We start from the raw sequence: 21,397 nt of genomic DNA, 5'->3' as shown, positions 1-21,397 counted from the left end.
TCTGTGGGATTGTGAGCAGCCTTGGCCTAGTGAGCTATAAGGAAGATTCCTCTAAGTACCATAATATGGAACTTTCAAGTCCTTGGCTTCTGGTGAGGAATGCTGAGAGGTAAAAAGTGGTGGAAATATTTAGAAGGAGCTTAAAGGCTTGAGAAATTTAGTATTACCACCTTCACAGAAGTAGGAAACTCTGTAATATCCTCTTAACAGAAAAGAAGTCCTCTTCCTACACAATTGCTGTTTTAGGTCCACCTATGATGCACAATTCTCCTGGAGTACTACAAACACTCAGAATTGGTTTGCATCTCTCAAGCAAGTTAGTTTCAGAGAAGGTGCAAACTGAGGAAAGAAAGGGCAAGCTTTTGAAATATTATTAGAAACAGAGCAAAGGGATGCACAAGAAAATAATAGATTAGGTTCCCTGAGCCCATTCAAACAATTCAAAGACTTAAATGGAACCTGAGCTTAGTACAACCCAAGTGCCCTTTTATGCAAATGTTGATAGAGTACAGGAGGTTTGAAGCCTTACTTCCTGGGATATGGGAGCAGATGGACAAAGCTTGCCTGTTAAAAGGAGACTATCTGTTATGGAAAACCAAACATGCATAACAAAGTCACACCACAGATGAGAGAACTCAGGTCCAACAAATTGCCTTTTCTTTTGATATGCTTACTGTTGAGGACATTCATAGAAAACCAGATCAGCAATTAAATTTTGAAATAACAGCATAAACCCAAATGAGTGTAACTACTAAGAATGCCTGTAATACACTCCTGTCTTCCAGATAGCACACTGTCAACTTATCTAAAGTAAGGCAGGGCCCTGATGAGTTCTTTGAGGATGACACATTCAGCAATCAAATTAATATTGGATGCAAAAGCTTGACTTTAGAATATTAAACAGCTAGCCTACGACAATCTTAATGCAGTATTTCAGGCTTCTTTGAGACCTATTAGAAAGAAATTTAGCATCTCTTCTTATATTTGAATTTGTTCAGATTTTGGTTAATCATATACCCAGGGGCTAACTATGACTTCTGCTTTACAGGAAAAAACAGTTAAAGATGATCTCCCCTAACAAAGAAATCTGGAACTTGGAGAAAAATATAAGATTTAAGAAAGTTAATGAGATCTAATCAAAGCTTAACAGCTTGCATTGCTTTCTCTTTCCTCCATACTAAAAGATACCTAAAATATTGTTTTATATATAAAAGATTATATTTACATAATGCTCTTAGTTCCCCCAAAATTGTTAAAGATTTCATTTAGTTGTTCATCAGTTAATTTCAAAGAACCAATTAGAAGTTATCATTTGAATGTCTTGCCTCAGGGTATGGCAAATATGTTACGTTATGCCAGAAGTCTGTGGCTCAGGTTATACAAATTATTAGAGATCAATTTCCATAATTTTATATCATCCGTTAATGGATAATGTTTTGTTTGTCCATATAGATGAAGTAAGTTTATATGAAATATATTATCAGCTTAAGCAGAGTCCTCACCTTGCAGGGTTAGTTATTGCCCCAGAGATAGTACAAATACAGCCGTCTTATAATATTTGGGATATATAATTTATATTAAGAAAATTTAACCTCATAAATTTCAAATTAACAAAGAAATAAGGCAAACTTTGAATGACAATTAGTTATTCTTTGGGAATATACCAACAACCGCTGTGGCTCCATAGGATCCACCTAGATCCTCTGCTTATTTTGTGACAGTTGTGAGGATTGATTGATTTGTGAGAGAACTGGCAGCTGGAAAATGATTTGTCCCTGTGGCTGATAGTTTGAAACTTGTTCCTCATGCAGGATTGCATTTTCCTGCTTAAATATATGTGAAGTGCCTGGGATGAAAGCAACTTCGTACACCAGGATTGGCTGGTGTCCATGAGAAAGTTGCATCCTATTCTGAGAATGCTATGGACAAGCAGATTAAGAGCTGGGTCTAAGTGAAAGAGTGGGAGATGTGGAGTGAAGGCTGCAGTCATGTTAGAAAATAAAAATAAACTGAAAGTCAATGAAAAAACAGAAAGGAGACACTAGCTAGAAACAGGATTGTATAAAAATATAGAAAAAATAGAAAATAAGGAAAAATACTGATTCAGACATTCAATTCAACATTAAATAGCTTATCTATGGGGTGATATTTATAATTATTAGCTTGTGATGAAATAATGAAAAAATCTTGTAAAATGCATTAAAATTTTTATTTATCAACATTGTGTTTTATTTGTGTGTCACTCACTGTGGGCCTAACTCTTCTTCTTGCATTCATCCATACCCTAGATCCAGTACCTGCTCAGAAATTTTACTTGGCATTCTCAAAAGTACCCTGAAAGCATTCTCAGCAACGGTGAGTCTCTTTCTAACGTTATAATTTCATTGTAACTTAGTTAATGTTGTATTATCTTAACTGGGTTAAAGGTTTTCTTTGCCAGACAAAAATCAGCCTTCCACTGAGGGTGAAACACTGTATAACTAAAATTTCTTCTTTCCATTACTGATCCATATGCAACTCACATTCTAATCTCTTTGTAATGTAGTAAATGATTAATTAGCTAAAATGCCCTGAAGATACTCTTTTCAGTTGAAAAGTATTTTCTGCAATAAATTATCCACACTACTCTGAAAACATCCACAGCTTCCTCAGTCAGCATGGAATTCAATTATTTCAGATTTATCATCATGCATTGCAATTTACAAAAGTGTTCTCTTCCTTCCAGATACCTGCACTCTGTTACAATGGGCTTCCCAGTCAGGAGTTCAGCATCTTGATTGCAGGAATCTGACATTGTGAGCATATGCTCACTGTCCACTGTAAATGCATAGGAGATGTGTTACATGCTATAAGCTTATTCAGACAGGCATTTACATAATTATATAATCAGTGCTCAGCTTTCAGAAGAGATCTTGCTGTGTTGGTTTTTATTTCTTATTTTTAAAGTATCAGACAGATTCTACACAATATAGAAAAAGAAAAACATAGGAAAGCAAAAGCCAACTACTAAGGGAAAAGGCAATGATTAAAATATGACCAAAACAAAACAAATTTAAAAAACCTGAATAGTGAAGACCTTAGGGGGAAGCAACAGCATATGTAACAGTGGTGCTAAACATGTCTCTGTTTACATTGTTTAACTCTCTAGGGCATATTGTTTTAAAAACCCGACTTTGCTGATTTCCCAGTGCTTTCTCACACAGATATTAGAAACAGTCTTCCTTGCCTGGGGCAATGAACATTCAGGATTTGATTATAATCATGAGCAGCTGAGAAATGGGATATAGCCAAAGTCTTAGTGTTAGGAAGACACTCTGCTGACAATTGTATTAGCTCTCCTGTACCTGATTGAAGGAGTGTGTGCATTCATTGTGCACTGGAATGTGAACCAATGAAGACATTGACCTCAATTCCACCAATGGAAACAAATCGTGCAGTAACCTTGGTGATCTCCTTCAGACTTGCTTACTCATGTCTTGATGTGGGATTCCCCTCTGTATGTAGTGAATTGGTTTTATTACCATTGGCTAATAAATAACCAGCTATGGTCTATGGCAGTACATATTATAACCAGGCAAAAAATCCAAACAGAGCTATGGTGTAAGAATTCCTTCTGTTTGTGTGTGGCTTTCATTGGTTAATAAATAAAGAAACTGCTTTGGCCTAGCTTATAGGACTGAAATTAAGTAAGCAGAAAAGACAACTGAATTCGTGGAGGAAGAAAGCAGAGAGAATAGAAGCCATGGATATTCTGCCTGAAATGGACAATGGTTAGAATCTAGGGTAAGCCACTGCCATGTGGTAATACACAGATTAATGGAGATGGGTTACACTAATATGTAAGAGTTAGCCAATAAGAAGTAAGAACTAATGGCCAAGCAGTGTTTTAATGAATCTAATTTCTGCGTGGTTATTTTGGGGCTAAAATAGCTGGGTTGCTGGGATGAATAAGCAGCCACCATAAAATACCTAATTAACAGCACCCTCAATCAGCAGGAAGAAGTTTGGCTAGAACTGTGCCCATATTTCCAAATATTATTTGTAAATGTTTATTTACATTAAAAGGGGGATGTGATATAGATATGAATAATCTACATTGTTATGGATCTTGGTTTATTGTTACAAATTTAAGATCAGTCTTGTTATATGTATATTTCTGCCCTTGATTAAGGTATTGCATTTGTGTAGCTCATTTAAAAATGTAATGTATAATTAAGAAATATAGGTTAACAGATAATCCTCTATAATAGTCAAGTTTGTAGTTATGTTAGTTAGATTTTCTCGATGTACAGAGAAGTATTTCAAATGAATAGGGATTCTTCAAATCTTTCAGAGACCTTTAGAATATGTCATTTAAATGTTTTAAAAATTTAGGACTTTTCATGGCAGTAAAATATATCTGCTCCAGGCAGCACCAAGCTACTTTGAGAGGAAGATGGGCATCAAAGAGGCTCCTTAGACATTTGGGCAAGAAACTGCTCTTGCCTGGACTGCTTCACTGGACTTGCAGTATCCACAGAGAGATGGCTGCTAAACTTGCCTAAAGGTGAGATGGTCCTTCAGGGTTCCGAATGTCAGAGACATTCTGCAGGAGACAGACAAAAGTGACTGAATTGTCTTTGAAATTTCCTGCTTCATTGAAAAGTCTGCTGGATACTCTAGACCTGTAGGCTGAAGATGAATGCTCCAACAATACAGACAAACTTTGGGTGACTGTCCAGGCAGCAAGACATCTCTGTCATTTCTAGAGTTTTGGAAGTTGTTTATAATGCACTTAAAGATTACATAGGTAATATTATCCTTCTGAAGTCTTTGATGGAGTTGAAGAATTTATAGCTATAGCTTTCCCTATTTATGATAAAAAATAAAGTAGATATAAATATTGTAACTGCAATTCTTGCTTGATACCTGTTTTGTTATATGTAATTTTACTATGTTAAAGTTAAAGCCTTCCTTTTTGTTTAAACAGAAAAGGGGAAATGGTGTAAGAGTTTCATCTGTTTGTGTGTTGCTTTCATTGGTTAATAAATAAAGAAATAAAGAAAGAAACTGTCTTGCCTAGTTGATAGGGCAGAATTTAGGAATGCAAAAAAGACAGAACTAAAATCTGGGAGAAAGAAAGCAGTGAGAAGAGAACCCATGGATCCTCTGCCTGAGATGGACACCAGTTAGAATCTCCAGTAAGCCACTATCATGTGGTGATACAGAGATTAAAGGAGATGGGTTAAGCTAATATGTAAGAGTTATCCAATAAGAAGTTTGAGCTAATGGCCAAAAAGTGTTTTAATGAATACAATCTCTGTGTGGTTATTTTGAGACTAAGCTAGCCAGCTGGCCAGGATGAACAAACTGTCCCTCCTTACAACAGAGATATAAAGGAGTATGTAGAGTCAAGGAGATGCCAGTAAGCCATAGTCCTGTAACACGGGTTAACGTAAATGGGTTAATTAAGATGTAAGAGCTATCTAGAAATACACCTGAGCCATTGGCCAAATAGTGTTATAGTTTCTCTATGATTATTTGGGTCTGGGTGCATGGAGAACAAAAAGCAGAGTCTCTACTTATATCATGGGGCCCAACACTTGGCAATGTTCATCAACATAAAGCATAAGAGATCTTATTTAAGCACTTCCAGGTCCACGTCAAGGGGAGTCAATTGTAGCTTTTTGGGAGTTGCATTTTTTTTTTCAGAAAGGCTTTATTTTTTGTCAGTGAGTGGTGGCATGACTTCTTTAGGGGATGGCTTCCTGGTTCATAGAAGTAGAATTGGCTGTGAATCTTTTGGATGGTCCTCTTACAGAACTCCTAAATGGTGTCTGTGAGCAGCATGTTACAAATTGCTGAATAGTGACATAGACCCACTGTGTCCTTAGAGCTGGACTAGTTATCAATGCTTAGAGAGCTGGTGACTTACCTCTGCCATGCTGGACTGGGTGAATACAACAGTTAAAGCCACAGGGACAACCTTTGCATTAAAAATAAAAATCTCTCCTGTAAGAAGACAGTAAGAATAACATAAAAATGTATAGGTATTCATAGATTAAAGTATTAAAGATAAAAAAGTAAATGAGAAAACTAATATAGTGTAAAAACTAAGCCACATATAGATGGAACACACACAGAGAGTCTGGATTATGTATATTACTGTGATTTCTTGGAATTTTTTGAGTGTTGAAATACATTTGATCTTGGGTGCTGCTAACCTAAACAAAAACATATGTTTTAAAGGCTTCAAAATTTGGGTGTAAGGACATTTATTTTTTTTTTTTTTGATTTTCAACACAGAATTTCTCGATAGCTTTACAGCATTTCCTGGAACTAGTTCTTGCAGTCCAGGCTGGCCTCTGCCTCACAGAGATACTCCTGCCTCCTACTCCTGAGTGCTTGGAGTAAAGGTCTGTGCCACCAACAAAAGTTATGTTACTTTTGAAAAGAAATCCTGCTTTTGTTTCCACAGAAGATGAGAATCTGTGCACTATTTCCAGGCTACTGTGGTTTTATGGGGCAAGAACCCCAAAAGGTCTCTATGAACCTGAAAAAAATTGACCAAGAAACAACAGGAAGAACTTTGGAGAACACTACACTCAAATTTTAAAAATGATTGTTTTCATTTAAAGTGGAATATGATATACAGATGAATACTTTGCATTGGTATGGATCTTAGTTTACTGATACAAATTTAAGTTTATGTTACTTAATAAATAAGTTATGTTACTTCTGTTCTTGTTTAAGTTATTGTGTTTTGGAGCTAATTTAAATGTAATATAAAGTTAAGAAATATAAATGAAAAGATATCACTAATAATCAAATTTTCGTCATGTTATTTAAGTTTTCTAGATTTTCAGAGATATGGTCCAGTTAGATAGATAATCTTCAACAATTCAATGACCTACAGAATATGGCATTAAAAAGATTTTAAGAACTTCGACCATAATCAACAGTGGAATTTTGACAGCAACATTACTTCAAGAGGATGATGGGCATTGAAGTAACTCACATGGAATTTTCTTCAATGTGACAAAGCTAGCCATTGGTACAAGAAACTGCTCTTCTCTGCACTGTTTTATGGTATGCTGTATAACATATATATGTAGGATCCACAGAAAAATGTCTGCTGAAATTGCTTAAAGAGGAGAAAAACATCTTCAAGTTTCATGCTTTGTAACTATTCTGCAGGAAACAGAAGAAAGTGACTGGCAAACTGCCAATGTACTTGAAACAGTCTTTCAAATTTTCTGATTCATGAAAAATATACCATAGGCCTGTAAGTTGTAGATGAGTGTCCAAATGTTATCTAAGAAGTTTGAGAAACTGTCCAGGAGGTAAGAGTCTCTGTCAATTATAGAGTTTTGGAAGCTATTTTGATTGTGCTTTCTTTTTACTTAGGTATTATAAGATTCTTCTTGGTTTAAAAGAAAATTCCTTTAAGATTCTTCTTGGTTTAAAACAAAATTCTTCTTGTGTTTAAAACAGATAATTATAATTATAGGTTTTTTTGCTATGATAAAAGATAAATTAGATATAAAACTTTAGCCTTACAAAGATAGGATAAATAATATTCTTCTTCATTTTCCAAACGTAAAAAGATTAAATAGAGTGAACAATTCTTGCTTGATTTCTGTATTGTTATATGTAATTTTCCTATGTTAAAGAGAAAATATTCCTTTTAATATAGAGATAAAAGAGGAAGGATGTGGAGATCCCCACTATTGGCTGGGAATATGTTTTATTACCATCAGTTAATAAAAAAAATATTTGGCCTATGGTAGGACAGAATATTGCCAGCCAGGAAATCCAAACAAATATATAGAGAAAGAGTAGTCTGATTCAGTGAGATATCATGTTGTTACAGAAGAAGAAAGCCATGGAAAGGTTATCATTTGTCATAAATTAGCTATATTTTAGAGACTGTCGAGATCCTTTGGTGGAAGGGTAGTAACTGATTACTTTACTGGTTGAAATTTTCAGTGACTTTAAGGTTTCACAAATAAAACTACAATGTGATAGCCATTACCACAATGGGTCTCCCACAATGGGTCTCCCACAGTTCCCCCCTTGTCAAAGCTGGCTAATTATGTAGGGTCATCGGAGGGAGTTGCCAGATACCATCTCTCTATAATGCATCCTCCATTTTCATCAGGATATTTTTGCTTGTGTCACTGGTCTATATTTGTAACATAGAAATATAAACTTTCATGTAATTGAAATATAAAATATAATATATATTAGATTGTGCTACAACAATGCTGTTTGGATTGAAGAATGGACTATGGGATAAAAGCCCTTTTCCAAATTGAGCCAAACGGAACATAAAATATCAGAGTTTGTTATTGATAAAGAAAGAAATTAAGGTCAACTGATCTCAAGAAAAAATACTATATATATATATATATATATATATATATATATATCCTGTTAAAATCATTTTGGACATTTTTATAGAATTATTTGTGATTGCACAGATAACTTTGAAAGTGGTCTCATAATTTTTGTTTTTTGTGTGCAATTAATATCCATAATATATCTTGTTAATACGCATATATACATACTGTATTTAAAAAACCTAGGATATTCACAGCCATAAATTTCTTCTCCAGATTCCAATACCACTCTAGCATCAGAAGAACATTTTCTTTTAACTCTCTAATAACAGCTAAGATCATTTAAGGCAGTTTTATGTCCATCAGTATGGAAACATCTGCTGGAAAAAAATGGTCCCTCATGGCAAATATTCCTAAAAAAGAAGCCTTGGTCTCCTTTTCAATTAGCACCTTAAATCAAATAGTGACTCTAAGGAGTGTAGGATTTATGAATATTCCCAGTAGGACTACTGGGATTTTTGATCAGTGGATATACTACAAGAATTATGTATTTAATTCTAATTGTTGGAAATTAAGGGTACAAATGTGTGAAATATCAATCAAATACTGATTTGATGCAGATTTTAATAAAATTAGCTGATTTGAGATAGGTTTTTTCCCTCTGGGCATGAAATTTGCCAGTCTAGCCTACCTGGCCAAGTATTCTTAGATACCATCATCCTTTTTCAGCCCACCTCAAATGTCCTAGAAATGTGTAATACTTTATGTGAGCATTTAAATATGAGGGTTCTTAAAATATATTATAGATTTACAATTTTTCAAATAAGCAGGTTGTTGAATGAGACTTCTTCCTCTCGTTTCACAGATTAAGTATAAAACAATAACAAAGTAAAACAGCAATGTGAATATGACTCAAACAACATACTCATAGCCACTCTATAGGTCAACTTTTTTCTCTTTCTCCCTAGTCATCATGTAGTGCTTTGATTTCCTTCAGATTTAAATTCTATTTTCTGAATAGTAGATATTAATGTCAAAAAATCAGCAAGTCCCTGACCGATAGCTATATCATCCTGACACATACAATAAAAAATGAACAGCCTAGAGGATACTCCTGAATATTCCATAAAATAATACAATAGTAAGAAAGAATTTCAGATTAAAACAATGGACCTAATCAAGATGAGTATGAAATAGAATAAATGAATAATGAAATTACCTGTGTTAATCTGCCTGTCCTTTTATGCTAAAGGCAACAAAACATCAAGGAAAAAAGAACCTTTACATATAATTTGGTGTGTTAATTGTAATTTTGCTTTTGAACAATTGCAAGTACTAGAAAGAAAAAAATGCATACTGGAATAGTATGGTATTTCTATGACATTGAGATCATTAAAGTCAAAGTGCTTTTGTTCTTGGAAATTGTGTTGATGTGAGTGCATCATATCAAAGAATGGGGACACAGCATGACAAAAAAAAGGGACCTGTTCAAAGGTTTACATCACGGTAAGGCATCTGTTTGTCACAGCCAATACTGTTGTATAAAATTAAGCAATACCTGAGCAGGCTTAACTTCCATGTCCATGTGGCTGTTCTTCAGCTTCTAGGCCTGAGCATTCAAGATGAATTACCTGCTTAATAATTAAAATATGTAAGGAATAATTACAGATATATTAGTTGAACATACTTATAAAATAATATTCCTCAGATATTTTCCTGAATAGATTTTAAACATAAAACCTCTTAAGCAGATGGAAATGATGGAATTTCATGTCTCCATTAGGATATAAAGGGAATATGTTAAAAAGGTAGTGTGTGTTGAAAATTCAAGAAGAGTATATGGAATATTTCTTTACACAGGATGTGACTGTGAATTGTTTAATAAAGAAACAAAGTAGATTATAGCTAGTCAGTATAAGTTTAGGCTGAGAACCTACTTCAACATAGCTGGCAAGAACAAAAGAGGAGTCTCAGAATCATGAAAAGAAACAAGATGAAGAAATTGAAATTGCTAAAGAAAGAAAAGGTAATATTCCAAAGTCAGAGAAGGCAGAAGAAATATTACTGAATTTAAGATGTAAGAGTTATCTTGTAATAATCCTGAGCCATGGACTGACAACTTTTACTTAATAATAGCTATGTGTGTGATTATTTCTGAATTATCTGATGGGACACACAAATAGCTTACTTGTTGACATACATATTGGAGACCAAAACTTTCACATTAGACGTAAAAGGCTTTAAGAAGTTTCGAAGCACACAAATGGTGGCAAATGGGGATTCCTCATGACTGAATTTTATACAGCAAGGATAATGCCAGTGCAAGTAGAGGAAGATCTCCTTTAGGACAGGGCTTCTTGGCTGAGTGATTGAGAATAAGAGGGGTTGATATAGGAGGGCCATTTGTCTATGTGTTACTTTCATTGGTTAATAAAGAAACTGCCTTGGCTTTTGATAGTGCAGAAGCTTAGATAGGTGGAGTAGACAGAACAGGATGCTGGGAGAAAGAAGCAGAGTCAGGCAGACACCATGATTTCCCTTCCTGAGAGGGATGCTGGCTAGATGCATGCCGGTAAGACACAACCTCGTGGTGACATACATATTATTAGATATGGGTTAGTCAAGATGTGAGAGTTAGTCAATAAGAGGCTAGAAATAATGGGCCATGTAGTATTTCAATGAATACAATTTGTGTGTTGTTATTTCAGGGCATAAGCTTGCCAGGCGGCTGGGAGCCAGGCTGTGGGAAGTGGCCCTCTGCTCCTTTTACAATTGGCTGCCCAACATGGTAACTAAATCCACTCAAAAACCTGAGAGGGCTTAAAAATAAGGAAAAGAGAGTTTAGCACAGTTTTTGCTGTTTACTAGGACATGCCGTAGAGAGATTTCCTGTTTCAGCAATAGTGGCAGAAAAAAAAAAAAAGATGTGCGGTTTTAAAACGCAGCTTCCTATACTGTAGCTCTGTAATAGAGTTTGAAGTCAGGGATGGTAATGCCTCCAGAAGTTCCTTTATTGTATAAGATTGTTTTGGCTATCCTGGGTTTTTTGTTTTGCCATATAAACTTGATTATTGTTCTCTCAAGATCTGTGAAGAAGTTTGATGGGATTTTGATTCGAATTGCATTGAATCTATAGATTGCTTTTGGTAGAATTGCCATTTTTACTATATTGATTCTCCCAATCCAAGAGCAGGAGAGGTCTTTCCATTTTCTGGTATCCTCCTCAATTTCTTTCTTCAAAGACTTAAAAGTTCTTGTCAAATAGGGCTTTCACTTCCTTGGTTAGAGTAACCCCAAGATATTTTATGCTATTTGTGGCTATCATGAAAGGTGATGTTTCTCTGATTTCCCTCTCTGCTTCTTTGTCCTTTGTGTATAGGAGGGCAACTGATTTTTTGGAGTTGATCTTGTATCCTGCCACATTACTAAATGTGTTTATCAGCTGTAGGAGTTCTTTGGTAGAGTTTTTGGGGTCGCTTATGTACACTATCATATCGTCTGCAAATAGTGAAAGTTTAACTTCATCCTTTCCAATTCGAATCCCCTTGATCCCCTTATGTTGTCTTATTGCTATTGCTAGAACTTCAAGCACTATATTGAAGAGGTATGGAGAGAGTGGACAGCCTTGTTGTGTTCCTGATTTTAGTGGAAGGGCTTTGAGTTTCTCTCCATTCAATTTGATGTTAGCTGTCGGCTTGCTGTATATTGCATAGACAGACTGCAGATAGTTATAGATTAAATGAAATTAAAATAAGCCACTTAAAAATGAAAAATTCATAGAGAGCCTGTATTCTTTGTATTATTGTATTTTCTTTAAAATTTTTGACTGTGAAGGAGCTAAGTACAGAGAGATATTTCATTATATGGGCTGCCAAGCTAAATCAAATTAATTCGTGTCTAAAAATATGATGCTTTGGAAAAGATGGTCTTCTTTTGTTTTCACAGAGGATGAGACCCTTTGGATTGCTTCTATCCTAATATGGTAAGATAGACCACGCCCTCCTGAAAGGTTGCTGTGTACGCCCTCAAAAAAGTACTTCATTTAACTGTCAACTGAGATGTATCTAGCACACAGGTTTTACTGTGAAAGATCTAATTAACAGCACGTCTATACAGCAGGTAGAAGTTTGGAGAGAAATAATTACATCCATATTCCCAACTATTGTTTATAAATGTTCTTTTACATGTAAAGGAGGATATGATATAGATATGAATAATTTGCATTGGTATAGATTTTGATTTATTGATAGAAATTTAAGGTGATTTTTGTTATATGTATTTCTTATCTTGATTAAGATATTGTGATTGTGTAGTTCATTTAAAAATATAATGTATAATTAGGAAATACAGGTTGTTAATGTAAAATCATCAATAATAGTCAAGCTGGTAGTCATGCTAGTTAGATTTTCTAAATATATAGAGATATATTTCAGTTAGATTGGAATTCTTCATATCTTTCAAAGACTATAGAATATGATATTTTAAACATTTTAATAACTTAGGGCTTTTCATGACAATGAGACACATCTGCTCCTGGCAGCACCAGCTACTTCAAGAGGAAAATGGGCATTGAAGAGGCTCCCTATGAAGTCTGATAGCCATTTGGACAAGAAACTGCTTTTGCCTGGACTGTTGCATAAACTGAACATAAAGAACCCACAGAGAGAAGACTGCTGAACTTGCCTAAATGTGAGATGATCTTTCAGGGTTCCTGATTCATGAAGGAGTCTGTAAGACATTATGCAGAACACAGAAGATAGTGTTTGAACTGCCTTTGAAATTTCCTGCTTCAGGAAAAGTCTACTGGATATTATGGGCCTGAAAGTTGAAGATGGATGTCCCAACGGTACAGAGTAACTTTGGGTGACTGTACAGGCAGCAAGATGTCTCTGTCATTTCTAGAGTTTGGAAGTTGCTTATTTCTTGTTTACTTAGGTAATATTATATTCTTCTGGAGTCTTTGATGGAGTTGAAGAATGGTTAGTTATAGTTATAGTTTTCATTAGTTATGATAAAAGATAAAATAGATATAAATATTGTAACTGTAATTCTTGCTTTATTATTATTTTTATTTGTAATTTTGCTATGTTAATGTTAAAGCTTTCCTTTTTGTTTAAACAGAAAAAGGGGAAATATGTGGGAGGTTCTTCTATCTATCTGTTGGTTCATTGGGAAATTAATAATGAAAACTGCTTAGCCTGATAGGTCAGAACATAGGTAGGTGAGGAAGACAGAACAGAATTGTGGGAGAATGAAAGCAGAAGCAGGCAGATGCCATGAAATTCTGGCCAAGGATGAATGTAGGTTATAATCTTCCCAGTAAGCCACCACCTCATGGTGCTACACACATTAATAGAAATGGGTTAATCTAGATGTGAGAGTTAGCCAGTAAAAGGCTAGACCTAATGGGCCAGGCAGTATTTAAATGAGTACAGTTTCCTTGTAATTATTTCGGGTGTAAGCTAGCCAGGCAGCTGAGATCCTGGCAGGAGCATAGACTGCCTCATCTTTTGCAACAAGGGGTGTGGAATTTTAAGAGGCCCTCAAGTCAAACAGTTAAATGGGGTTTATGATAAGTAGGAAGAATGCTTCTCTATGTCAACAGGAACTGAATAATCACAGAGGTGAGGTAGCAAACACGGTTCCTTGATACCTCAGCCATGAAGCAAGGGTCTTAGGGAACCAAGAGGAGCATACAGACACCATTTCCATGCACCAGCACATGCATTAAGCAAAACCATGTTAATCTGCAAACAACATAGCAGTTTAAGATTTGTCTCATTCTTACTTTCCAATAAAGAAAGATCTGGATATTAAAAAAAAAAAAACATCATCAGTCCCATTCCATGTGATCAAACTGGTCTCTCTGAATGTGGTTGATGCTGGAGGCTGACTGAGAAGCCAAGGACAATAGCGCTGGGCTTTGATTCTACTGCGTGGACGGGCTTTGTGGGAGCCTTGTATGTTTGGATGCTCAACTTCCTGGACCTGGAAAGAGCGGGGAGGACCCTGGATTTCCCATAGGGTAGGGAACCCTGACTGCTCTTTGGCCTGGAGAAGGAGAGTGAAGAGGAGTGGGGGAGGGAAGGAAAGTGGGAGGAGGGGAGGACATGGAAATTTTTAATAAAAAAATAAAAATAAAAAAAACTTCTAGATTGATTACAGTGTATTTAGACAAATATCCATACCATTATCTCTGATTTTCTTTTATTCTATCATAAACATTGAACAACAGCAATGCTGAGGAGTCTCCATATATAAAACCTCAGAATGTGATAAAAATTATGTACCATCATTTTTTTGTTTTACTAACATTGTCCTATTGTCCCATTGTCTTCAATTCTCAATACTATTCTTTTACATGGAGTGAATAAATGTCACTATGAATTGTTTAATAAAGAAGCTTAATGGATTATAACTAGTCAGTATAAACTTAGGAAGGGGAACCTAATTCAAAGTTACAGGGAGAAACAAAACAGTTAAATGGGGTTTGTGATTAGTGGGCAGTATGCTGCTCCGTGTCAACAGTGATTGAATCATCACAGAGGTGACGTAGCAAAAAATTTAAATCCATTTTTGCAGTACACTGAAATTGATAGACTACTCAATTACAAAATGTCATTTCTAAAAGTGGTTATATAGTCACCACATAATGTACATAGTTTGGGATAGTTATATGTACATTTGTTCATGTACAATAAAATTTTAAAAAATTAATATTTACTCATACTTCTTATGACTTTTGTAGTTCCAATGTTTTATTGAAGGAGGAAGCAAAAAATTGTGAAATAATAAAAATAACTGCTGTTGTATGAAATTGTAAACTATGCCCAGCAAGTGAACACATGCATGTTATGTATGTTTATATACACATGTGTATAAGCAACCTCATAAAGATATACATAAACTTATATGAATATTTGAAAACACTTGAAATGCACCATTGCATATTTGGAGAGACATTGTGTAAAATGAACTCCACCCCTTATACTATGAAGTGTTATCAGAACTGTCTCATTCAGGTACCAGTATTGTACTATTGGCTGGATTCTTCATCAAAAGCATGCCTATATAACCACAGGGGGGCTTCACAGACAATTTTAAAAATGTGCTTACACCTCCCAATTTGATGTAAAGAACATATTTTCTAGTAATTATGAATTTCCTACATTATTATGTCATCATAGAATATAAATCCCTCTGTTGCAATTTAGGAACTTTATTGGGATTGACTACATGTGATATAACAGAAGGATAATCCTATAACAATAATCATCTTGTTAGTGGAGTAAAATTCACAGAACAAAATTTCTTACTCTCATGAGCTACATGCCCTAAAAGAAAAAATAGTGAGCAGTCTTAAGATATATTTTCACCAAAGCAGTCAAAAAATCAATAGAAAATTCAAGTAACTGTAAGGATTTTGATTAAGACCATTAATGGGAAGGAATATCCCAACAGTATTTTAATGGCCAGGAATATGATACTAGAATTTTAATAGACTTATACAGAAACAATTTTTCTTACTCTGCCAGAGTCAAACAGAAACAAACTAAGTCCTAATTACATGCTGCTATGAGGTTATGTATTGGAGACTCCTCAATGCTGCTCCTATCTCATGTCTCTGTGGATTACCTACAAACAGCAAATACTCTGGATTGATCCTACTGTTTTAGTTCAGGAAGCAGACAACAAATGTTGAAACTCCCAATACACTAGAAAGAAGCTATTCTGAATGTTCCTACGTACTTTATATTCATAGAATGGGAATCCATTTGCTGCTACTTAGAACTTAACTGGGATTGCCTACTTGTGCTATAATTGCAGGTTAATCCTCATGTTAGTGGATTAAAATTAGCATGATCAAAATTCTTCTCTTCATTAGCTGCAGGCCCAAAAAGAGAAAATAGTGAGAAGTCTTGAGATATATTTTTGCCATAGCTGCCGTAAAATCAGGGGAGAACTCAAGTAAATATTGTTATAAAGACTATATGATGAAAGGCATAATGTACAGTTACTTAATGGCTAGGAAATTAAGAATAAAATTATAACAAGCTTACATAAAAATACAAAAAGCAACACACACAATAGCAAAGTAATCTTGTGTATTTAGTGATTTTAATGGTAGAATGTAGTACCTCTATGCCATCATCAGTAAGTAGCTTATTTCCAACAAAGCTCATACTATCTGATTTACTAAATAGGAATGAGAATACAAGTGAGAAAGTATCATTTACAAAAGTTTTAAGTGGCAAAACACAAAGACAATGACATCCAAGAAGGAAAAGATGAGCCTTGAGAAATTAAAAGGCAATAGATGATGAGGATGTTTCCTCTGTTATAGCAAATTGTACTTTGAGAGTCTTTGGTGCCTTCAGATGTAACTGATTAGAATTTTCAATGACTTCAATTTTTCGTGAAAAAAAGTACAATGCAATTCACATTCCTGCAATAGATCTCAGAGAGGAGAAGAAAGAACATGACTCCTCTAAATTCTGTCAAATGCTAAAACCTGAAGTGAATTATTTCCTTGCAGACACTACGTTTCAAGACTGAAAGAGTGGTGTCTAATGTTTCAACCGAATCAGAAGTTTCAGAAGCAGGGAGCTACTTGCTGCACAAGAGACAATAGCAGGTGACTCAGAAAAGTAATATGGGGAATAAAACAATACCTGACTTTGCTAATTTCTTCAGCTTCGTCTCAAGAGCAGTGTGCCTTGTTGTGTGGGCAAATGTACATTTGGGTTTCAGTTATGAACATGAGATCTTAGAACTGGAATATAACCAGAGTTTGAATAACAAGGACTCACTATTCTGAAAATGTTATAGCTCTCCTTGCATCTGACTAAAGGAATGTGTGCTTTCAAATTGTTCCTGTATTTGAACCAATGGGGAGAATAATCTCAATTTCACCAATAGGAACAAATCCTGTGGTAACCTTGGAGATCTCCATCAGAGCTTTTGACTCATTTCTCCCTCCCATTTAACTGTGTGGTCTGGCAGGAAAAAATGAAAGTGAGGATGGATGACAGGGGAAAAAATCATTTTACCTGAGACCAGAATGCAATTATCAAAAGAGGAAAGCATTGTGAGGTAACTAGGAGATAATCATATATCCCACTTCTTGAGGCTGTATCCTGCCTTTCTACCTGAAGTCTTTATTTCTGCCTGCTGATGGCTGATTGTGATGCTCTGTTGCCAATTGCAGCTTACTGGTATCTTATTCAGAAAAGTCGTGTCATATTCTTCAAATACATGGTTGGCTATCTGCCACTTGAAATTTTCAGAATCTGAGATACCTGAAGATATTCTCCAACATAGAAATTGCCATAGTGGGTCTTCAAATGGCACATGTGATCAATACATCCCCAGTTTCTGTCAGGTACTGACTCCCAAAGAAAATTTTGATCAAAGAAAATGCAGAATTAAAAACTTACTCAGGAATCACAGATCTTAAGGCTGAAGCACATCTCCTAAAATGCAAACAGGAACAGGTGATTTTGAGCAGGAGCATGTGAAATCTCACTTTTTTTTCTTTTCCTATGTTTCTATTGCTTCTATCTCCTGCTGGTCTCTGGGACAGTTATCTGGGTTTGTTTTCAGCCAGGTTTCTACTAATCCAGCTAAAAGCAGGACTTTAGCCAGGAGCCTGGCAGGTAAAATTCTTCAGTGCAGACATTTTTATGCCATCTAGGAACCAATAAGGAGAGAGATTTTAAACTGAGGAATATAGAGCACAGGACTATATTTACCTTGATGAGTTCATCAAGAGTTGATGATTCATTTGTGTCTCCCTCCTCCCTGTCTGTTGTAAAAAGAAGCAGATCAAATGACAAGAGAACACAGAATAAAACATACTTTACACTGTATATTGCCAACATTTAACAGCAGACAAATCTGGTTAATATTGACTGGTTTTCTCAGCAGCTTGCAGCTGCTTTTGCCTAGATTCTAGATATAAACATGGAAGGCTCTATTCCTTTCTGGAGTTTTTTGACTGTGACTTTGTGCTGTCAAGTGCATCTGACTTTTGATTCTTTGTGATCTGTTTTGGTCTGTTTTATGTTTATCATGCAGTCAAATTATAATTCAATATATTATATGTAATACATATAATATGTTTTATATCCAAATCTAATTTATAATTACAATTTTCATGGAGTTGAAATACAATACATAATAAAGTCCATTGTACTGTTATTAAAGGAGTTGGGTTGACTGTAGAAAGAAATGTTGATTTCAAGCCCTGTTGAAAAAAGACCAAACTGTAATATAGTATTCCACAGAGTCTTAACAGGCTCAGAGGTTAAGAGCATTGACTGCTCTTCCAAAGGTCCTGAGTTCAATTCCCAGCTACCACATGGTGGCTCACAACCATCTGTAATGGAGTCTGGTCCCCTCTTCTGGCCTGTGGGCATACACACAGACAAAATATTTATGCATAATAAATAAATATATAAAAAGAAATGACTTTCATTTAAATGAATTGATTTCTCAAAATTTTTAAATGCATTTATATTCTTTACATTTAGGATTGCCTGTTTTAAGGCCTTATAGATGTTTCCATGCTTACTTTTGCAAGAAGTGGCCTTCATATTTGTGTTTCTCACATCCAACTAATATACATAAACTATCCTCTTAATATTAATTTATAAGTGTTTAAGAATCACTTAATTCCAAATACTAGAATTCATCTCCAAATTTCATAATCAATTATTAAATCAGAAGTATATTTTTCTATCTTTAATATATACAGCATTTGTTTAAAGAAGTTGTATATGCATCAATTAGAAACTAACTATGAGTACATGAGTGCACTACATGGCAAGATAACCTGAAAATAATTCTAAATTTCTTTCTTGATTAGCTAAATATACTAAATAGCCACTCTAATGAGGGTTTGGCTTCATTAGTTCAGCCACAAGGAATATTGGAAATTTTGAGCACTGGATAGAATTCAATAAATGTGCATTTAGTTCACGTTGTTGGAAATTCATTAGGGCAAATGTGCTTACATATTAATAAAATGCTGGTTTGATGCAGATATTAATTAAGACTATCAGATTTGAGATAAGTTTTTTCCTTGGATTGAAACTTGCCAGTCTAGCCACGTATACTCAGAAAACTTCCTGTTCTCACACTTTTCAGATATTCTGGAATTGTATAAGGCCAACATTCCTGCTTTAGAAAATGAGTATTGTAAAAATATCTTTTAGCTTTACCAATTTCCAAATAGGTATGTTGCTGGCTGAGACTGCTGCTTTACTGTCTTAGGTTACACTGTAACTACAAAGGGAAAAATATAAGATAAGGACTATAAATAACAGACCATACTGTTAACCACTTAAAGATCATTGTATTCTACTTACTCAACAAATACGATATCGTAGGAATTCCTACCAGTCATAGTCTTTAAGTTACTTTCCCACTTGATTGTGAACTTACACTGTTTATGCTGATGTAAAGCGTGTATCAGCTCTCTTTTTCCACTGCAGAAATCAGTTGCTATTCCTGTTCCAACAGAGGATTGGGATCTGTGAGTCTACCCCTAAATAAATAACCTTTTATTATACTCAGTTCTGAGCTAGTTTATGTTTTTTTGTTTTTTTTTTGTTTTGTTTTGTTTTCTTTGGTTTTGTTTTGCATCCTTCTTCATCTGGCACCACACATGGATCCAAACTCCATACTTACTATGTTGATTAGCTTAAAGGTCTAAACCATCCACAGCCCAGAAAGCCTAACACCCCACCCATTTGACTTGATTTACCTACTAAGCAGGATTTGTAAAACCCCCACCACAGCAAAGCTAACTGTTTGAGGCAACTTGGGCACATGCCCCCGGCCTTCACTGCTGTGTCCCTGCCATGTGGCAACTTGTGCAACTTCTGATTAAGATTCCTGGCTTTTGGGTTTTGGGATTCTTTCTTCATGTACAGAATTGATTTAATTGCTTTTAATTTGTCAAGCAAAGCATATTTCTCAGTACTTCACCATCACCAAGGCATGGAAACCTAAATGGCTCAGGACTGTTCACGGCAACAGGTTGTGACTCTGCAGCAACAATACCTGCTGGACAGTAAAGATTATTAGACTGAAAGCAATTTACTGGACCTCATAAAAGGTAAATATTATTTAAATTATTATTAAATTAAATTATCATTTAAAGGTAAATTAAATTATTATTTAAAGGTAAATAAAATAATAAATATTTATTATTAAATATTTAATATTTAATAAAATAATACATATTACTATCATAAATAAATGAAAGATATAATGGCAGACAACAATACCTTGGAAAATTTTAGTAACTTTGTTGCTAATACTATAGATGGTATTCTGCAAGGCTTATATACTTACAGTGATACATATATTTATTGGATATTGGGACTCAGGCTTTTTTCATATTATGTTCTTAAAAATTGTTTGATAACAGAGCCAAGAATGAGGCACTTTTAGAAATGATGCAGTCTTTACAGACTAATAATGAACATCTATCTGTACTAACTTTGTCCTAAATATTTAACCCTAAACCGACAAGAAGCATTTGCTCCAACTTCTACAAAAATAAAAATATGATTTTACAGCATTGCTATATAATTCCACAACTGCTCAAATATAAAAAAAAACTTATAGGGTTTGGTCAGAGGCTAGCTAATGAATTCAAAATCTTGCCACTATTGTTCACTAAAAATATTTCATGCAATTTAAATAGAGAAGTTTTGTCAAAAAGAACAGGATGTATGCCGTGAAGACAGTGTCTTCCATTTAATGACAAAGTATTAAAAAGCAAAATTTTAGAATTCTCAAAAGTCAATTAAAATTAAATGAAAGCAATAAAATGATGAAAAATGCATAGCACAATGACATACCATACTGAAATGCTAAAAGAGATGGAAAACACTTTAAAAATAACCCAATTAGCAGAAAAGGCACTGACAAATATTGGCGACTAAGATAGAAAGGATCATTTTCTACTGTACAGCAACATTGATAGGCCTTTGAATTAGAAAAAGTCAATGATAAATTGGCTATACAACATCACAACAATGTGTATACAGTGTGCAATACTGTCA

At 34.8% G+C, this 21,397-nt stretch overlaps 1 long non-coding RNA gene across 2 annotated transcripts in view; it reads right to left on the bottom strand.

Annotated features, from left to right (window-relative positions):
• The window catches only part of LOC146889938 (uncharacterized), a 90,126-nt gene that overhangs the window by 17,175 nt on the left and 51,554 nt on the right, over positions 1 to 21,397 (bottom strand). The window contains exons 3-7 of one of the 2 annotated variants that reach the window (XR_015736284.1): positions 18,074 to 18,126; positions 17,759 to 17,794; positions 9,880 to 9,955; positions 5,915 to 5,991; positions 2,730 to 2,817 (exon numbers count right to left, since the gene is read on the bottom strand). This is a non-coding gene — a long non-coding RNA (uncharacterized LOC146889938). The remainder of the gene's footprint in view (positions 1 to 2,729; positions 2,818 to 5,914; positions 5,992 to 9,879; positions 9,956 to 17,758; positions 17,795 to 18,073; positions 18,127 to 21,397) is intronic. The other variant, XR_015736285.1, reaches the window with a different exon arrangement.

Source organism: Myodes glareolus, chromosome 24, assembly GCF_982192425.1.
Source record: "Myodes glareolus chromosome 24, mMyoGla1.1, whole genome shotgun sequence".
In the NCBI taxonomy this organism is placed as follows: Eukaryota; Metazoa; Chordata; class Mammalia; order Rodentia; family Cricetidae; genus Myodes; species Myodes glareolus.
Note: the sequence above shows the minus strand (reverse complement) of the source record. Positions and strands in the feature narration are given on the sequence as shown.